Here is a 20,099-nt window from a genome sequence, read left to right as displayed (position 1 = left end):
TGTTTTTTCCTTTTGTCCTGTCCTCTCGTCTCTCCTATTTTTTTTTTTTTAATGGTTGTAGGTATCTCAGCAAGGAAGAACAGAGGCGTCATGGGAACCTTGTCTGTTCCCTGCCCTAAGTCCCCACTCTTCCCCTGTCTTTTCTCCTGTTTCCAGAGAATCAGGATCTCATACTGGATTTCATCTCAAAATTGTCAAGTATTATTGCCAGTGTAGACACTGCCCAGTATAACTCTAATCTTCACATTTTGCCTCACAGTGATCAACTGGCAAGATTGGAAACAGAGAAACTCAAGAAAATTATGGATATACATAATTAGGCAGTCTAAAAATATTCACACATTAGAGGACTACAATTTGTGGTTTCTGATTGTAGCACAGTAATTTTATTACATCTACAGCCATTTTAGCCATCACAAACATAGCCACAAAGTTCTTATTCTTCATATTTCTTCAAAATATGATACTCTAAGTGAACAGGGTTTAAAAAAATTCCATATGTAGATGACAAAATAAAATGACAAGAATGAATGTATATGAACATGTTGACAGATGATAATGTCCAAAAACACTCCTTATAAAGAATGTTGTGGTCAATGGCAAAGGACCTGAGTTCAGGTGACCACTAATATTTGAAAGTGTTTTAATCATGAGCATCTCTTGACCTTGGTTTTCTCATCTGTAAAATGATGAAAGTGGATGAGATAAGGCATAAAGAACTTCATCAAACAAAAATCTGTGACCTCCTTATTCTTGCTTAACAGTGTAAAAACATATAGTATTATAATAGAAACGCTAAATTCATGACACTGTACTTTTGAAGTTCTGAAGCAGAGTCAGAGAAGAATGTCTGGTACCGAAGGAAAACATCATGTTTCTCTTCAGATGCTTCTCTGACTTGATGAGCGGCACAAATGCGTCACACATCCATTGTGGTCGTTTCATTTTTGGCTTCTGTGGCATCAAATACTCAACCTTCTCTCATCAGACTTAGCAAACTCACCTAGGTTACTTACTCATATGACATCTTAGCACATTTCACTTCACTCTGGGAAAAATGCTGGTTAATCAACTGAAAACTGCATTTGTGTGGCTCATAAATTGCTAACTGTTAGCACCTGAAATCATACAGATGTAGAGCAGGGCAAAACAGATTGAAAAAGTATATGCCCAATAAGTGAAAGTGAACAGAGCACACTTAATTTACATCTGTCCATGCCTTAAATCTATTAGCTACCAACTGCGGTAGGTGGTAGAAAGATATCACCAATATATGTAACGACAGAACACGACTTTAATATCATACAGCAATTAAAAACACTTAAAAAAAGGATGACTATGACCCAGTCCTCAAAAGTATGAGTGCTAACTGCACATTGTTTAATTGATTTTACTTTTTAAAAATTAATTTCTTTACTTTTTATTATTAGTCATGTATTGCAGCATTAAAATTAACATAAAGGTGAGGAGAACACATGATCTTTATATGTCATCTTATTAAAATGAAGCTATTTTTAATACTTTTAAAAGGCCTATCAGAAAACACAATTTATATCCTCAAAGTATATTTTGTCAGTTTCAAGTACAATTTTTGCATTCATATTCTTTTATGAATTTTAATGGAGACACTTAAATTGTAATTATTCCTCTCAGCTCAAATGCAGGTAACAAATGGAATTCAATCAGTGTTTGCGCATAATGACCATCATTAAGAGAGAAATAATAATGACATTCTCTCTGCATTAAACTTGCAGACTCTTTACACAATGATCTGAATCCCATTATTGATCTCCATGGAGATATGCAATTGTCACCTATTCTGCATAATATCTGAATGTTAAATACATTTGTTTGGAACAAATATTTTAATGAATACAGTCAGTTCCACTTAATTAACTATCTGATAACTGAATATTTTTACTTAATAATTCAACTTGGAACATCAAAATTGTTCTAATTTTTATTCAAATGCACTTGAGATTAGTCATAGATATTCATGTGAATGTTCATAAGATGTATGTGGAGTTTAAAATTCCCCTTGGCTTTCTTTAAAGTACATCCATTAGAGGGACAGTAGAAAGGCATTTTTCATGTTTCAAATAATTTTTCCCCTCAGTGTTGTTTAAAATAACCTCCTAGATGCTTACTTGTGAAATGTGTTTTCTGACCAGAATCTTTCTGCCATCTAACTCCCTTTTATCATAGAATTGTTCATGGAATGCCACTATTCATATTTACTTACATACATACATTTTTAATGTGGGCATTTGGTTTGGGGAACAAAATATGAATTAAATATTGAATTCACTTGTGAAGAAAGCTCCAGGAAAGTCATCATCAGTGACTGTTTAGCCCATTGTACTTTAAGAGAATCCAAAATAATATTTGTAACAATGGTAATAATAAACACTATGAAAAATGATGATTCATTATTTTGGCTTTGGATGAAGTGTTACAGACCAGCATCCACACACTGTCTTTAGGTGTTGTGCTATCATTTAGTACCACAAATATTTGCTGAGCACCCACTGCGAGTCCACCATCACACCTGAGAGTGATGAAACCATAATGAGTAAGACACCAGATCTGGCTGTGGGAAACTCACCCTCTGGTGAGAAGAAATCCACTCATATGACAAGTTTTGACATGGGTGGCAAATGCCAGTGGCTTGAAAGAAGTGCAGTAGGAGGATGGAGGTGGAAGTGAGCGGCCCTATGGACCAAGAAAGAGCAGGATGTCTTCAGAGAGGTGGCAAAACTTAGAGAGAAGAGAAACTTCTGTGTCTTACAGGATGAAGAGAATCTTGCCAGGTTTAAAATATCAGAACAAAGGTTTTGAAATATAAGAAGTCAGTTATATGAATAAAATCTTGGAGGCATAATGGTATAGGGCTTCCCTGGTGGCTCAGATGATAAAGAATCCGCCTGCAATGCAGGAGACTCATGTTCAATCCCTGACTTGGGAAGGTGCCTGGAAAAGGGAATGGCTACCCACCTCAGTATTCTTGCCTGGAGGATTCCATGAACAGAGAAGCCTGTGGTCTACAGTCCATGGGACTGCAAAGAGTTGGACACGACTGAGCAACTAACACACACACACACACACACACACACACATGCACACATAAGAGTATATGGATCTTTATGAGTAACACGAGTGTCAATCCAGTTCACCTAGATTTGGGGGTACACAGTGAGCAGTGTAGGGAGTGAGAGTATACAGGTTACCTGTGACAACTACAACTTACAAACATTTTCTAGGTTCTAGGAGCTTGACCTGTATCCCAAATTCTTAGTAAAATCCTACACTATATCATTTAAGGGATGATTAAGGGAAGTTATATTAAAGGTGTTATGTGACTTGGCCCATATCACCTAGCAGATAAGTAGTGGGGCTGGAATTTTAGACTAGGTCTATTGATGTCTAAAGCCTGAACTCCAAGTGGGGTTAAAATGAGGTTGGGAGGACCTTGCATGGCATGATAAAGGAACTGAAGAAGTATTGAACAGTTTTCAACTAGAGGAGAAGGTAATCAGATCATTAATTTAGGAAAGGAGTTTGGGTCATGATGTAGAGGGTCAAATTAGAACCAAGGAGATTTGAGGTCAACATGTAAATTATGAGGCTCTTTCACTAACCCATGTGAGACTACCTCGACCAGAGGAAAAACAATGGAAACAGGATAGTTTCAGTCGACTTCTTGCAATAAAATCAACAGAATTTGTTTTCACCATGGGTAACTGCAAATATAAAAGTCATGAAAGAAGAAAAGAAGAATTTTATTTTCCTCTTCTATATCCCTGAAGAGAGAGTAAGGTTTATACCAAATAGTTTAGTTTCCACAGATTAAAACTATGTTGATTTAAAAACACTTCAGTTTTTTTTTTTTTTTTCTTTCAAGGAGGTCCTAGGAAAATTCAGCCAGGATATAGTTTTCCTTCATGATAGCTTCCATTTTAACGCCCTTTTAAATTTTCTTTTAATATTTAAAAATTTTCTATTGCTCCTCTGTACCTGGGCATCTAATGTGAGAAGAAGCGAGCTGTTCAATTCACACTTAAATACCAGTGACTCAGTGAGTAAATCTTTCCAACACTACTGGAAGGGTGAAAGAAGATTGCTTCATGGAAGGCAATACTCAAAGCAAGAATTCAAAAATAGCATTCACTTATTAATCTCTTGAGTGTCAAGAATATTCCAGGTTCTTGGGGTATAAAGATAATTATGGCACATTCCACACCAAGTGGTTTGCATGTTGGGGAAGACATGAATCTTTGGGAGCCAGAGTGTGGACTGTGGTGAGCAGAAGAAAGCCAGCCCTCCCACATAGCTATCCATGCCCGTATCTTTGTAAACTGTGACTATGTTATGTTACATAGCAAATGGAACTCTGTGGATGGAAATAAGGTTATGGACCTTCAAATAGGGAAATTATGCTAGATTATCTGGATAGGCCTAGTGAACAATATGGACTGTAGCCCACCAGGCTCCTCTGTCCATGGAATTCTCCAGGCAAAAATACTGAAGTGAGTAGCCATTCCCTTCTCCAGGGGATCTTCCCAATCCAAGGATGGAACCCCGGTTTCCTGCATTGCAGGCAAATTCTTTACCATCTGAGCCAATAGGGAAGCCCAGTATACACCATAGGCCCTTAAAAGTGAAAGAAGTCATCGATAACAGTGTAGCCGAGGAAGAGGCAGGAGAAATTTGAAGCTTGAGTAGAACTCAACCCACAGAGCTGACTTTGCATCAGGAAAAAGAAGGAGCCAAGCCATGGGATGTGTGATCTCTAGAAGCTGGGAACTGGCCTTAGCTGAGAGCTGAGGAAGCCAGGATATCAATCTTACAATTGCCAAGAACTGATTTCTGCCAATTACATGAATGAGCCAGAAAACAGATTCTCCCCAACACAATCTGACCCTCAGAACTGTAACAGGAGAAACTTTCTAAGTTTTCAGTAGCTGAGTTTGTGGTAATTTTCACTGCAGGAATAGAAAACCAACACAAATGGGAATAAAAATAATGTTTACCTTAAAATGATGTAGAGGGTATTAAATATAAGAATGCATTACTGTATCTGATGTGTAACAACAACAACAAAAAAACACTAAAATCAATTAGCTATTACTTTTGTCATTATAAGACTAATTCTAAGTTTAGCTCTTGGCCCACAGAGGATATTTCCATTTTACTAGGAATACCCTAGGGCACACCAGCCCTCCTCTGTGTCCATGGCTTACTGCCATCAGTTTCAGAAAGATGACTCTTAATGTACCATAACCTTAGTGTAATTTAAAGGCAGACTTCCAACTCCTCACATTCTTTTTGGGACCTGCCTCTTCCATGACTGATAGGGAATGCAGCGAAGCCTAATTCTTTACAGAAAATATACAAATTTTGCTCTTTATCATACCTACCCGCAGTGCAGTTCAGTTCACTTGCTCAGTCATGTCCAACTCTTTGTGACCCCATGGACTGCAGCACACCAGGACTCCCAATCCATCACCAACTACCAGAGTTTACTCAGACTCATGTCCATTGAGTCAGTGATGCCATCTAATCATTTCATCCTCTGCTGTCCCCTTCACCTCCCGCCTTCATCTTTCCCAGTAGCAGGGTCTTTCCCAATGAGTCAGTTCTTCGCATCAGGTGGCCAAAGTACTGGAGTTTCAGTTTCAGCATCAGTCCTTCCAACAAACACTCAGGACTGATTTCCTTTAGGATGGACTAGTTGGATATCCTTGCAGTCCAAGGGACTCTCAAAAGTCTTCTCCAATACCACAGTTCAGAAGCATCAATTCTTTGGTGTTGAGCTTTCTTTATAGTCCAACTCTCACATCCATACATGACTACTGGAAAAACCACAGCTTTGACTAGACAGACTTTTGTTGGCAAAGTAATGTCTCTACTTTTTAGTATGCTGTCTAGGTTGGTCATAACTTTTCTTCCAAGGAGCGGTTCAGTTCAGTTCAGTTCAGTTGCTCAATCATGTCCGACTCTTTGCCACCCCATGAGTCGCAGCACGCCAGGCCTCCCTGTCCATCACCATCTCCCGGAGTTCACTCAGACTCACATCCATCGAGTCCGTGATGCCATCCAGCCATCTCATCCTGTGTCGTCCCCGTCTCCTGCCCCCAATCCCTCCCACCATTAGAGTGTTTTCCAATGAGTCAACTGTTCGCATGAGGTGGCCAAAGTACTGGAGCTTCAGCTTTAGCATCATTCCTTCCAAAGAAATCTCAGGGTTGATCTCCTTCAGAATGGACTGGTTGGATCTCCTTGCAGTCCAAGGGACTCTCAAGAGTCTTCTCCAACACCACAGTTCAAAAGCATCAATTCTTTGGTGCTCAGCCTTCTTCACAGTCCAACTCTCACATCCATACGTGACCACAGGAAAAGCCATAGCCTTCAATAGACGGACCATAGTCGGCAAAGTAATGTCTCTACTTTTGAATATACTATCTAGGTTGGTCATAACTTTTCTTCCAAGGAGTAAGTGTCTTTTAATTTCATGGCTGCAGTCACTGTCTGCAGTGATTTTGGAGCCCCCCAAAATGAAGTATGACACTGTTTCGACTGTTTCCCCATCTATTTCCCATGAAGTGATGGGACCGGATGCCATGATCTTCATTTTCTGAATGTTGAGCTTTAAGCCAACTTTTTCACTCTCCTCTTTCACTTTCATCAAGAGGCTTTTTAGCTCCTGTTCGCTTTCTGCCATAAGGGTGGTGTCATCTGCAGATCTGAGGTTATTGATATTTCTCCCAGCAAATTGATTCCAGCTTGTGTTTCTTCCAGTCCAGCGTTTCTCATGATGTACACTGCATATAAGTTAAATAAGCAGGGTGACAATATATAGCCTTGACGTACTCCTTTTCCTGTTTGGAACCAGTCTGTTGTTCCATGTCCAGTTCTAACTGTTGCTTCCTGACCTGCATACAGGAGTCTCAAGAGGCAGGTCAGGTGGTCTGGTATTCCCATCTCTTTCAGAATTTTCCACAGTTTATTGTGATCCGCACAGTCAAAGGCTTAGGCATGGTCAATAAAGCAGAAATAGATGTTTTTCTGGAACTCTTCCTTTTCCCATAACCCAGTGGATGTTGGCAATTTGATCTCTGGTTCCTCTGCCTTTTCTAAAACCAAGCGTCCTTTAATTTCATGGCTGCAGTCACCATCTGCAGTGATTTTGAAGCCCCCCAAAATAAAGTCTGTCACTGTTTCCATTGCTTCCCCATCTATTTGCCATAAAGTGATGGGACCAGATGCCATGATCTTAGTTTTATGAATGTTGAGTTTTAAGCCAACTTCTTCATTCTCTTCTTTCATCAAGAGGCTCTTTAGTTCTTCTTTGCTTTCTGCTATAATAGTGTTGTCATCTGCATATCTGAGGTTATAGATATTTCTCCCAGAAATCTTGATTCTAGCTTGTGCTTCATCCAGCCCAGTGTTTCTCATGATTTTGGAGAAATCACTCTACATATAAGTTAAATAAGCAGGGTGACAATATACAGCCTTGACGTACTCCTTTTCCTATTTGGAACCTGTCTGTTGTTCCATGTCCAGTTCTAACTTTTGCTTCTTGACCTACATACAGATTTCTCAAGAGGCAGGTAAGGTGATCTGGTATTCCCATTTCTTTCAGAATTTTCCACAGTTTATTGTGATCCACATAGTCAAAGGCTCTGTCGTAGTCAATAAAGCAGAAGTAGATGTTTTTCTGGAACTCTTTTGCTTTTTCAATAACCCAGCAGATGTTGGCAATTTGATCTCTGGTTCCTCTGCCTTTTCTAAATCCAGCTTGAATATCTGGAAGTTCATGGTTCATGTGCTGTTGAAGCCTGGCTTGGAGAATTTTAAGCATTACTTTACTATTGTGTGAGATGAGTGGATATGTGAGGTAGTTTGAGCATTCTTTGGCATTGCTTTTCTTAGGGATTGGAATGAAAATTGACCTTTTCCAGTCCTGTGGCCACTGCTGAGTTTTCCAAATTTGCTGGTGTATTGACTGCAGCATCTGCACAGCATCATCTTTTAGGATTTGAAACAGCTCAACTGGAATTCAATCACCTCCACTAGCTTTGTTGGTAGTGATGCTTCCTAAGGCCCACTTGACTTCACATTCCAGGATGTCTGTCTCTAGGTCAGTGATCATATCATAGTGATTATCTGTGTCATGAAGATCTTTTCTGTATGGTTCTTCTGTGTATTCTTGCCACCTCTTTTAATATCTTCTGCTTTTGTTATGTCCACACCATTTCTGTCCTTTATTGCATGAAATGTTCCCTTGGTATCTCTAATTTTCTTGAAGAGATCTCTAGTCTTTCTCATTCTATTGTTTTCCTCTATTTCTTTGCATTGATCACTGAGGAAGGCTTTCTTATCTCTCTTCCTTATTCTTTGGAACTCTGCATTCAACTGGGTATATCTTTCCTTTTCTTCTTTGCCTTTCACTTTTCTTCTTTCATAGCTATTTGTAAGGCCTCCTCAGACAACCATTTTGCCTTTTTGCATTTCTTTTTCTTGGGTATGGTCTTGATCCCTGCCTCCTGTACAAAGTCATGAACCTCCATCCATAGTTCTTCAGGCACTCTATCAGATCTAATCCCTTGAATCTATTTGTCACTTCCACTGTATAATCATAAGGGATTTGATTTAGATCATACCTGAATGGTCCAGGGTTTTTCCCTACTTTCTTCAATTTAAGTCTGAATTTGTCAATAAGGAGTTCATGATCTGAGCCACAATCAGCTCCAGGTCTTGTTTTTGCTGACTGTATAGATTGCATCTTTGGCTGCAAAGAATATAATCAATCTAATTTTAATATTGACCATCTGGTGATGTCCACGTGTAGAGTCTTGCTTGTGTTGTTGAAAGAGTGTGTTTGCTGTGACCAGTGCATTCTCTTGGCAAAATTCTATTAGCCTTTGCCCTGCTTCATTCTGTACTCCAAGGCCAAATTTGCCTGTTACTCCAGGTATTTCTTGACTTCCTACTTTGCATACCTTCCCCCAGTGAAATGCAATAGTTCTCAGAGACAGCTCAAAAACAACTTATATTACTGGAGAGAACATTCACTTTTTGATCAAAGATCATCTGCATTCACATTAATAACTATGTCTTGCTTTTTCCCAAGGACCAATGGAATTAACATTTGGTTTACACTTAAACAGTCAGGTGTTAAATACCAAGAAGCAGTACGGTTTCTTATTTATGTTGCTGCCCAGGTTCCATTTTCCCTTACTGAGGCAATCACGCTTCTTTGTTTATTTTGAGGGGGTCGCCTGTAGTAGACGTTATTGGTACCTAGACCATGTCTGCTTGTATTTCACCAACTCAGTGCAGAATGGCCCAGCTCCTAAGTGCCACCAAGTTCATCTCTGCCTGAGGGACTTCCTCTGGCTTTCAGAGTTTCTCCTGTCTTTGTGTCTGCTAGGACAAGGTGCTGGGGAATTAACTTCTTCAGGAATGTGTCTCAGTCAATGACTGATAGAAGTTGGGGTATAAATTTCCCTTCTCTCTCAGATGGAGGTAATCAGAGTTTCCCAGTAGGATTAGGCCTCAGTTACCAATTGTGGCAACTTGCTCAATTAGTGACCACTTACTGGCAACTTTATCTTCCTGTCTATCTTCATGACGTCCCCACCAGTGTTTCTCTTTGCTCTTTTCTTTTTTATTTTTTCCTGTTTTCTCTTTTTTATTTTTACATTATGAAACTGATAACATATTTCAGGAGGCTTGGAAAATACAGAACAAACATACATATAGTTCCACTATATATTATAATTGTTTAAGTAAATAAATTAAGATTTTTAGTTGGAGTTTTAATATCAAACTCTCAAAAAAATCAATAGAATGAATATACAAAAAAGTAGAAGGATATAGTAGATCTGAAAAGCACCATGAACCAATTCATCATAATTAAGATTTATACACGTTTCACACAACACTAGGAAACAAATTCTATTCATAGACCATAAACTAGGAGACACTGGAACATATCCAAGGACATAAAGCAAGGTGCAAAATTTTCATGGTCCAGAGGTATTGAAATTGTACAGAGTCTGTTCTTTTATCATTCCATAAGTGTTTGTGAGATTGCCTTCCACATAATCTATTCGCACTTGAATCTTTGTCTCAAGATTGGCCTCTAGAGGAAAATCAGTGAGGATATTTTTTCCTGTTCCCAGTGGATATGCTTTGGTTGAAGAAGACTGACCTTATTACTTCCAAGAATGGAGCATGTGATGTACAGCTAAACCTGAATGCATCTAATCCTCCATCTCTGCCTTGCCCCTGCCCAGAACTGGTTTAGAGATAAGAACATGACATCACCAGAGTCAGTGACTATAGACATTATTAACTTTTAATTCAGTGAATAAATATTTTGAACCCATATTATGTTATGTTTTAGGTATAGTCTGGGTAATACAGGAGTGAAAAAGAAAACCCAAAGATATATGTTGGACCCCTTCTGTAATCTTACTCTCTATGAGAGATAATTATTAAGCAAACAGCCATTCAAATATAATATGGAATTACAATGATGAAAAGTACTATTTTAGAAAAAGAAACTATATTATTAGTTTTAAATGAAAAAGCCTTTCAACTTTTAGCAGTCCATTAAAGTTTTAAAAAAATTCAGAAATTTTAGATATGGTAACCTATCCAATTAACACTCATCTCACATGCTAGTAAAGTAATGCTCAAAATTCTCCAAGCCAGGATTCAGCAATATGTGAACCATGAACTCCCTGATGTTCAAGCTGGTTTTAGAAAAGGCAGAGGAACCAGAGATCAAATTGCCAACATCTGCAGGATCATGGAAAAAGCAAGAGAGTTCCAGAAAAACATCTATTTCTGCTTTATTGACTATGCCAAAGCCTTTGACTGTGCGGATCACAATAAACTGTGGAAAATTCTGAAAGAGATGGGAATACCAGACCACCTGACCTGCCTCTTGAGAAATCTGTATGCAGGTCAGGAAGCAACAGTTAGAACTGGACATGGAACAATAGACTGGTTCCAAAGAGGAAAAGGAGTACGTCAAGGCTGTACATTGTCACCCTGCTTATTTAACTTCTATGCAGAGTACATCATGAGAAACGCTGGACTGGAAGAAACATAAGCTGGAATCAAGATTGCTGGGAGAAATATCAATAACCTCAGATATGCAGATGACACCACCCATATGGCAGAAAGTGAAGAGGAGCTAAAGAGCCTCTTGATGAAAGTGAAAAAGGAGAGTGAAAAAGTTGGCTTAAAGCTCAACATTCAGAAAACAAAGATCATGGCATCCGGTCCCATCACTTCATGGGAAATAGATGGGGAAACAGTCGAAACAGTGTCATACTTTATTTTTTTGGGCTCCAAATCACTGCAGACAGTGACTGCAGCCATGAAATTAAAAGACGCTTACTCCTTGGAAGAAAAGTTATGACCAACCTAGATAGTATATTCAAAAGTAGAGACATTACTTTGCCGACTATGGTCCGTCTAGTCAATGCTATGGTTTTTCCAGTGGTCATGTATGGATGTGAGAGTTGGACTGTGAAGAAGGCTGAGCACCGAAGAATTGATGCTTTTGAACTGTGGTGTTGGAGAAGACTCTTGAGAGTCCCTTGGACTGCAAGGAGATCCAACCAGTCCATTCTGAAGGAGATCAACCCTGAGATTTCTTTGGAAGGAATGATGCTAAAGCTGAAGCTCCAGTACTTTGGCCACCTCATGCGAAGAGTTGACTCATTGGAAAACACTCTGATGCTGGGAGGGATTGGGGGCAGGAGGAGACGGGGACGACACAGGATGAGATGGCTGGATGGCATCACTGACTCGATGGACGTGAGTCTGAGTGAACTCCGGGAATTAGTGATGGACAGGGAGGCCTGGCGTGCTGCGATTCATGGGGTTGCAAAGAGTCGGACACAACCGAGCGACTGAACTGAACTGAACTGAACTGAAAATAATAAAAAATAATATCTTAGTATCAACACCACTTTTCACCATAGTTCTCATTTCTGACTGCCCTAAGAAGTACAGAACATAAAACAAAATGAGTATTCTCATATAGTATTCTATGAATATCCATCTGCCTTGAATATTCATTCATTATTTATTAGCATTGGTCATATCCGTCAGGAAACATAGGAAGTGAATATTGAATGTACTTATTCCATTTGGGCTTCTACAACAAAATATTCTAGTCTGAGTGTCTTATAAACAACAGAAATTTATCTCTCACATGGCCTTCTTCTGGCTGTGTCTTCTCTTTATCTGTGTTATAAATTATTGGATTTAGAACTCACCTTAATCTTATCCTGAGATTCTTACCTTAATTTCATCTGCAAAGCCTCTTATTTCAAATTAGTTTACATTCTGAGGTTCAGAATGAACTTGTCTTTTGGAGGCTCTAATTAAACTCACTATAGCAGGACTTCCCTGGTGTCTCAGATGGTAATGAATCTGCCTGCAAGGCAGGAGACCTGGGTTCTATCCTTGGGTTGAGAAGGTCCCCTGGAGAAGGTTGAGAAGCAAATGGCAACCCATTCCAGTATTCTTGCCTGGAGAATTCCATGGACAGAGGAACATGGCAGGCTATAGTCCATGGGGTCATAAATGGTTGGACATGACTGACTGACTGACATATAGCAGGTATAATTTTCCTGCTGTGGTCACTGTTCTATTCCCAGCACTTGGACCTGAGCCTGGAGAGTTAAAAGTGCTCAGTAAAACTCATTTTGTTAAATGAATGCATTGAGAGCCTGCAACATGCCAGACACATGACTTCTAGAAACAGTTCTGTGCCTGTAGCTGGTTATATACAAATCATAGATACCTGAGTAGGAAGGGAGGCATTGGGATCACTGTTGATTTATCTTACCTAGGAATCATCATCCTCTTTCTCCTTCTTTGCTTAGTAATATACACTTTTAGAAGGAATAGTCTCACAAAAAAAAAAAGACACCTTTATGCCCAAGACAGCTATTTATTGCTCAAGAGTATGTGAATATATAAAAGAAATATGTAAATAAAATTTGAGATGTAAATACTGATATCAAGGTTTAGTGACAAAATTTATCATTAAGATAACCATAAAGTATAATACTCATATAGCATATTATACTCATGTTTCTTACTATATGTGCTAAATCATAAAGATTTGAATTTATAAAGTGAAAAAAGAGAGTTTAAAGCTTATTACTGGGAATTCCCTGGCAGCCAGTGGTTAGGACTTGGTGCTTTCACTGCTGGAGCTTAGTTTGATCCCTAACTGGGAGCTAAGATCCCCAAAAGCCTCATGGCAGAACTAGAAGAAAAGAAAAGCTTATTGCCAATAACTATCCTTTTCCCCTATAGGTAGTGTTAGTCGCTCAGTTGTATCTGGCTTTTTGCAACACCATTGACTCTAGCCCACTAGTCTCCTCTGTCCATGGGATTCTCCAGGTAAGAACACTGGAATGGATTGCCATTCCCTTCTCCAGAGGATATTCCCAACCCAGGGATCAAACCCCTCTCCTGCATTGCAGGCAGATTCTTTACCATCTGATAAATATTTACCAACAGGGACAAAATTCCTGGTTTGCCTATTTTAAATTCACATTAAGAAAACCAGTTCCCAAATTGCTTATTTCCTCTGTGATTTCTAAAACCAGGATAACTATTCAGACTTTCCAAGACTTCTTTTTTGTTTTGCTCTTCATTTACTGTTTATTAATTAGACAACAAATTTAGACTGTGAATATAAGGTTAGGCCAAAAATTCATGTAGTTTCAGAACAAAATTTCACTAGAAAAGAAAGGTAGGAAATACTCTATAGCACTTGAAGCCAGCTGCATGATACTCTTTATCTATTTTAAAATTTATTTTATGCCTTAAATATGCAATTAAATAACTTTTGTGTATAAGTATTATAAAATAAAATAGACGTGTGAAAACTTTACATCTTATATTCCTTATATATTCCTATATATATCACCAGCAACCACTTCCACGCTCACACTTAAACTATAAGAAAAGCACCTTGAATACCATATTGGGAATTTGGGGATTAGAAACTTAGGTCCAGGAAATTTAACTCTTTTGCCAATGACGACACATATTCATACACACACACTTTGACATATATGTCAACTTACTCATTTAACAGCAGGAAAAAAATGCATCTTAGAGAATTAAAATCATGTAGTAAGTATCTATTCAATTCTATAATGTAAAACATCACATAGGAAAGATCTTCTTCACATACCAACACTCAGTATTCAAAAAGAAAACTATGACTAAGAAGGGTATGCCAAAAAGACATTTAAAAGAAAAAGAAACTTATTATGGACTGACTGACTGGTTACTAAGGTCACAGGCCTGATTTTTAGCAAAGTGTTCAAGTTCCAAGAATGGCATCCAGATGCTTTCTTAGGTATGGGTGTCATTATTTTTAGCAAAAGGAACCTTTCACCCTTAGTCACGTCAAAGCACAAAGAATTCCATAAATCAGTGCCAGACTTGTTTTTATTCCTAAATACCTGACCACATATATATTTATATCATGTAAATTTTATTGCCTTGTTTTCAATAAGGATTTAGAAGATGAATATGGACTTTTAAAATACAAATGTATTTTTTAAACACTTTTCTGCTTTTCTCCACATCCTCAAATTTCTTTTCCTTTAGGCAATGGAATTGGACTAGTCAATGGAATTGGACTAGTCAATTTCCTTTTTATTGCTGGTCAGTTTCACCTCTTAGATTTCAGGGAGCTACAACATTTCTACATTTCTACTGAAAACATAAGAAATACTTAAAACCAGACTCTAGGCAAGCACATGGAAAGAAACATTTCTTATTTATTACAAGCCTTGTTAAAAAAAAAAAGACTACTTTTTGCCTTAATGCTGAAAGCAAGCCCCTTTTGTCGTTGAGAAATAGAAATATTTGAAATTCCCCAGTAATCTTGGGTTCACAAATGGAAACATTTGGTTGTATTTGGTTCACAAGTGCACAGGGGCCTGTCTGCTTTTGGTTCTGTGTAATTAGAATGTACAGATTTGACCTCAAATGTGCTATATTGTAGTTACAACGTAAAGAAGTCAGAACAAATGTGCAAAAGGTTGGTTGCAATTTAAACCATAATGTTCTAGAAGTGAAGAAAGGAAGAATGAATAAGCCAAGTGAAATTGCTTGTGGCTATACAACAGATCTACACAGCAAAAAACGTTTAGGACTTGGCAATTATTTTACCCCGACCAATATAGAAAGTCTGGCTATGTAGACCCCAAACTTCACAATAATGGTAATTGCTTACTCTGTTTCCAGATCATATTACATGGATGGACATCCAAATTTGCATTTGACTATGTCCTATCTATTCACACAAACCCACTATTCAGATTAAATTGAATGGTAATGAATATGTTGGTCAATAGAATTGACTGAGCTGACCAGATCATTGAGGTATAGATTAGGAGAATTTAAAAACAAACAAACAGACATATGAGGGAAACTTTCTAAATAACTAGATCATATTTCAATGTGTTGATGACCTCAAAGTTCTTTGTTACAGGTACAAATTATAGCTTTTTGTATAAGGCTCTAAGTTTACAAGATCCAGCCTAAACTTCCATTCAGAATCAGATGAGGGACTGATAAAAGAAAGGCAGAAAAGAACATTTTTACTTTTAAAATATTTATAATCTATTAAAATAGCCTAAGAGCTTAATGTTTCATATTGCAGTTCAGTTCAGTTCAGTTGCTCAGTCGTGTCCGAGTCTTTGCAACTCAGTGAACTGCAGAACACCTGGCCTCCCTGTCCATCACCAACTCCTGGAGTTTACCCGAACTCATGTCCATTGAGTCAGTGATGCCATCGAACCATCTCATCCTCTGTCGTGCCCTTCTCCTCCTGCCCCCAACCCCTCCCTGCCTCAGAGTCTTTTCAAGTAAATCAGCTCTTCACATCAGGTGGCCAATAACTGGAGTTACATCTTCAACATAAATCCTTCCAGTGAACACCCAGGACTGATTTCCTTTAGGATGGATCTCCTTGCAGTCCAAGGGACTCTCAAGAGTCTCTCCAACACCACAGTTCAAAAGCATCAATTCTTCGGCTCTCAGCTTTCTTTATAGTCCAACTCTCACATCCATACATGACCACTGGAAAAACCATAGCCTTGACTAGACGGACCTCTGTTGACAAAGTAATGTCTCTGCTTTTTAATATGTTGTCTAGGTTGGTCATAATTTTCCTTCCAAGGAGTAAGCCTCTTTTAGTTTTCATGGTTGCAGTCACCATCTGCAGTGATTTTGGAGCCCCCCCAAAAGAAAGTCTGACACTGTTTCAACTGTTTCCCCATCTATTTCCCATGAAGTGATGGGACCAGATGCCATGATCTTCGTTTTCTGAATGTTGAGCTTTAAGCCAACTTTTTCACTCTCCTCTTTCACTTTCATCAAGAGGCTCTTTAGTTCCTCTTCACTTTCTGCCATATGGGTGGTGTCATCTGCATATCTGAGGTTATTGATATTTCTCCTGGCAATCTTGATTCCAGCTTGTGCTTCTTCCAGCCCAGCGTTTCTCATGATGTACTCTGCATATAACTTAAATAAGCAGGGTGACAATGTACAGCCTTGCCGTACTCCTTTTCCTATTTGGAACCAGTCTGTTGTTCCATGTCCAGTTCTAACTGTTGCTTCCTGACCTGCATACAGGATTCTCAAGAGGCAGGTCAGGTGGTCTGGTATTCCCATCTCTTTCAGAATTTTCCACAGTTTATTCTGATCCACACAGTCAAAGGTTTTGTTATAGTCAATAAAGCAGAAATAGATGTTTTTCTGGAACTCTCTTGCTTTTTCCATGATCCAGCAGATGTTGGCAATTTGATCTCTGGTTCCTCTGCCTTTTCTAAAACCAGCTTGAACATCTTGAAGTTCACAGTTCACGTATTGCTGAATCCTGGCTTGGAGAATTTTGAGCATTACTTTACTAGCGTGTGAGATGAGTACAACTGTGTGGTAGTTTGAACATTTTTTTGGCATTGCTTTTCTTTGGGATTGGAATGAAAATTGACCTTTTCCAGTCCTGTGGCCACTGCTGAGTTTTCCAAATTTGCTGGCATACTGAATGCAGCACTTTCATAGTGTCATCTTTTAGTATTTGAAATAGCTCAACTGGAATGCCATCACCTCCACTAGCTTTGTTGGTAGTGATGCTTCCTAAGGCCCACTTGACTTCACATTCCAGGATGTCTGGCTTTAGGTGAGTGTGAGTGATCACACCATCATGATTATCTGGGTTGTGAAGAACATTTTTTACAGTTCTTCTGTGTATTCTTGCCGCCTCTTCTTAATATCTTCTGCTTCTGTTAGATCCAAACCATTTCTGTCCTTTATTGAGCCCATCTTTACATGAAATGTTCCCTTGATATCTCTAATTTTCTTGAAGAGATCTCTAGTCTTTCTCATTCTGTTGTTTTCCTCTATTTCTTTGCACTGATGACAGAGGAAGGCTTTCTTATCTCTCTTTGCTATTCTTTGGAACTCTGCATTCTAATGGGTGTATCTTTCCTTTTCACTTCTCCTCTTTTCACAGCTATTTGTAAGGCCTCCTCAGACAGCCATTTTGCTTTTTTGCATTGCTTTTTCTTGGGGCAGTAAATTCTACCAATGCTTGAGACAGTTCTCCAAGTCAAGTTTCTTAAAACAAAGTCCTCTTTCACTAAAGATTTGAGAGTTACCTCTGGAATTGAAGAGACAATGAAATAAAAATATTTTCTAGTGATATTTCACAAAATGATACAAGCAAAATATGAGAACTGATATTAAAACTAATAATTATGGCCTCCTCAAGCCAAACACCACATGATAGAATATATATATTTTTAATAGGATAACCATGTTTGTTCCTTAGAATGCTCTCATTTCATAATCCAAAGTGAGTCGTGTTTATGTATTAATGTCCTATTCCTGCCCTTATATATCACATGTTTATAGCATTTATTGTTGGGTGTACTACAGTACTTTCTGACTGCACTGCCTGTCATAATTGTGAGAATGTCATTCTTATGGAAGCCACAGTGTGGCTATTGATCCCTTGCTAATGCAGAGTAGTTCTACACTAGCTGGAGAGCATCTTAAAATCTTCAGTATTAGGTGTTAGTAATCTGACCAATGAAAAGAAAAAGCAAACAAAGTGGGTTTTTAATTTTAAGTTTAAAACTTAAATATACTATGCAAGTCATATTTAGATAATTATATGTAAGTGGAAATAGAAAGAATTTCAAAAGGCAGGATAGTTAAAAAGTAAGTCAATGTGAAATTAAAAGACGCTTCCTCCTTGGAAGAAAAGATATGACCAACCTAGAAAGCTTATTAAAAAGCAGAGACATTACTTTGCCAACAAAGGTCCATCTAGTCAAAGCTGTGGTTTTTCCAGTTGTCATGTATGGATGTGAGAGTTGGACTATAAAGAAAGCTGAGCGCCGAAGAATTGATGCTTTTGAACTGTGGTGTTGGAGAAGACTCTTGAAAGTCCCTTGAACAGCAATAGACCCAACCAGTCCATCCTAAATGAAATCAGTCCTGAATATTCATTGAAAGGGCTGATGCTGAAGCTGAAACTCCAATATTTTGGCCACCTGATGTGAAGAACTGACTCATTTGAAAAGACCCTGATGCTGGGAAAGATTGAAGGTGGGAGGACAAACAGAGAAGTCACGTCTGATATAGTTTCACAAGCCAGACTAAAGTTGAAGTATGCATTTAAACACGATGAACTCAACAGAGATCCTATTCTCTTTCTTAATTTTCCTTCTCATTTATTGTCTGTTTTAAAGAGTTTCTTCTTGTAGCTGAACTGAACTGAGCTTATATTATCATCCATACCAAATAGAGTTATGGCACTATTCCAGCGTCCAGTGAAAATATATAAAGGATATGAAATAGGAAAATGTCTTGAATTCTTGAAGTTATTATTCTTGCTGGCGAGGTTTACCTCAAATCCTACCTAAGATGTATTAAAAAATTTTTTCTTTAGTAAGAAGCATGTAACTAAATCTGTGTTGGTTAGACCAGGTTGATCATTGCAAGGTATTATGGGTCCAGATCCCTGGAAAAGGAATGGCAACCTACTCCAGTATTCTTGCCTGGAGAAGTCCATGGACAGTGGAGCCTGGTGGCCTACAGTTCATGGGGTTGCAAAGTATCAGACATGGCTAAGCGACTTTCAGAACACAGCAATAACATGGGTCCAGAGGCATTTAAACAATTTAAACATTAAAGCAGAATTACTTCAGATAGGGGGAAAAGCCAGAAAAATTACTTTTAAAAATTTAACATGTGATTGTGGATAATCTATTTGATTTATATTCTATATTATCTTTGCTCTGTTATTAAGATGCTCTGGAACAGGCTCTTAAATCTACAAGTATTGATAAAATTACAAAAAAATTAATACTTATTGTATTAATAATAATAATAATGATAATCTACAGTGAAAATAGGGTAAACCACAAAGAAATAAAACTAAAAAATTAAAATCTAAAAGGTTAGTATAGAGAAAGACACTGTAAATTATTTTCTTGTTTAACCTTATCATAAATATAATGTATTTATATACTTTAAAAACTTATTCAGAAAGTTATATAACATTTTTTCACTTAAGATTCAATGAATATTCTCCCATATCTTTGAATATACCTGTAAATGTGATATTTAATTACCATATATATTTACTTCTATGAATGTAACATAATTTATTTAGCCCATCCATTATTGATGGAAGTTTTGGTTGTTACATTCCTTTTTTTGCAATTATAAATAACACTCTTCTTTAAAAGTATTTCTGTTCATGTCAGAGAGTTAAAGTATATGTAATTTATAAGTTCAATGCAATCCCTATCAAGCTACCAGCCATATATTTCACAGAACTAGAACAAATAATTTCAAGATTTGTATGGAAATACAAAAAACCTTGAATAGCCAAAGAAATCTTGAGAAAGAAGAATGGAACTGGAGGAGTCAACTTGCCTGACTTCAGGCTCTACTACAAAGCCACAGTCATCAAGACAGTATGGTACTGGCACAAAGACAGACATATAGATCAATGGAACAAA

The sequence above is a fragment of the Ovis canadensis genome, chromosome 2 (genome assembly GCF_042477335.2).
Source record: "Ovis canadensis isolate MfBH-ARS-UI-01 breed Bighorn chromosome 2, ARS-UI_OviCan_v2, whole genome shotgun sequence".
In the NCBI taxonomy this organism is placed as follows: domain Eukaryota; kingdom Metazoa; phylum Chordata; class Mammalia; order Artiodactyla; family Bovidae; genus Ovis; species Ovis canadensis.
Note: the sequence above shows the minus strand (reverse complement) of the source record.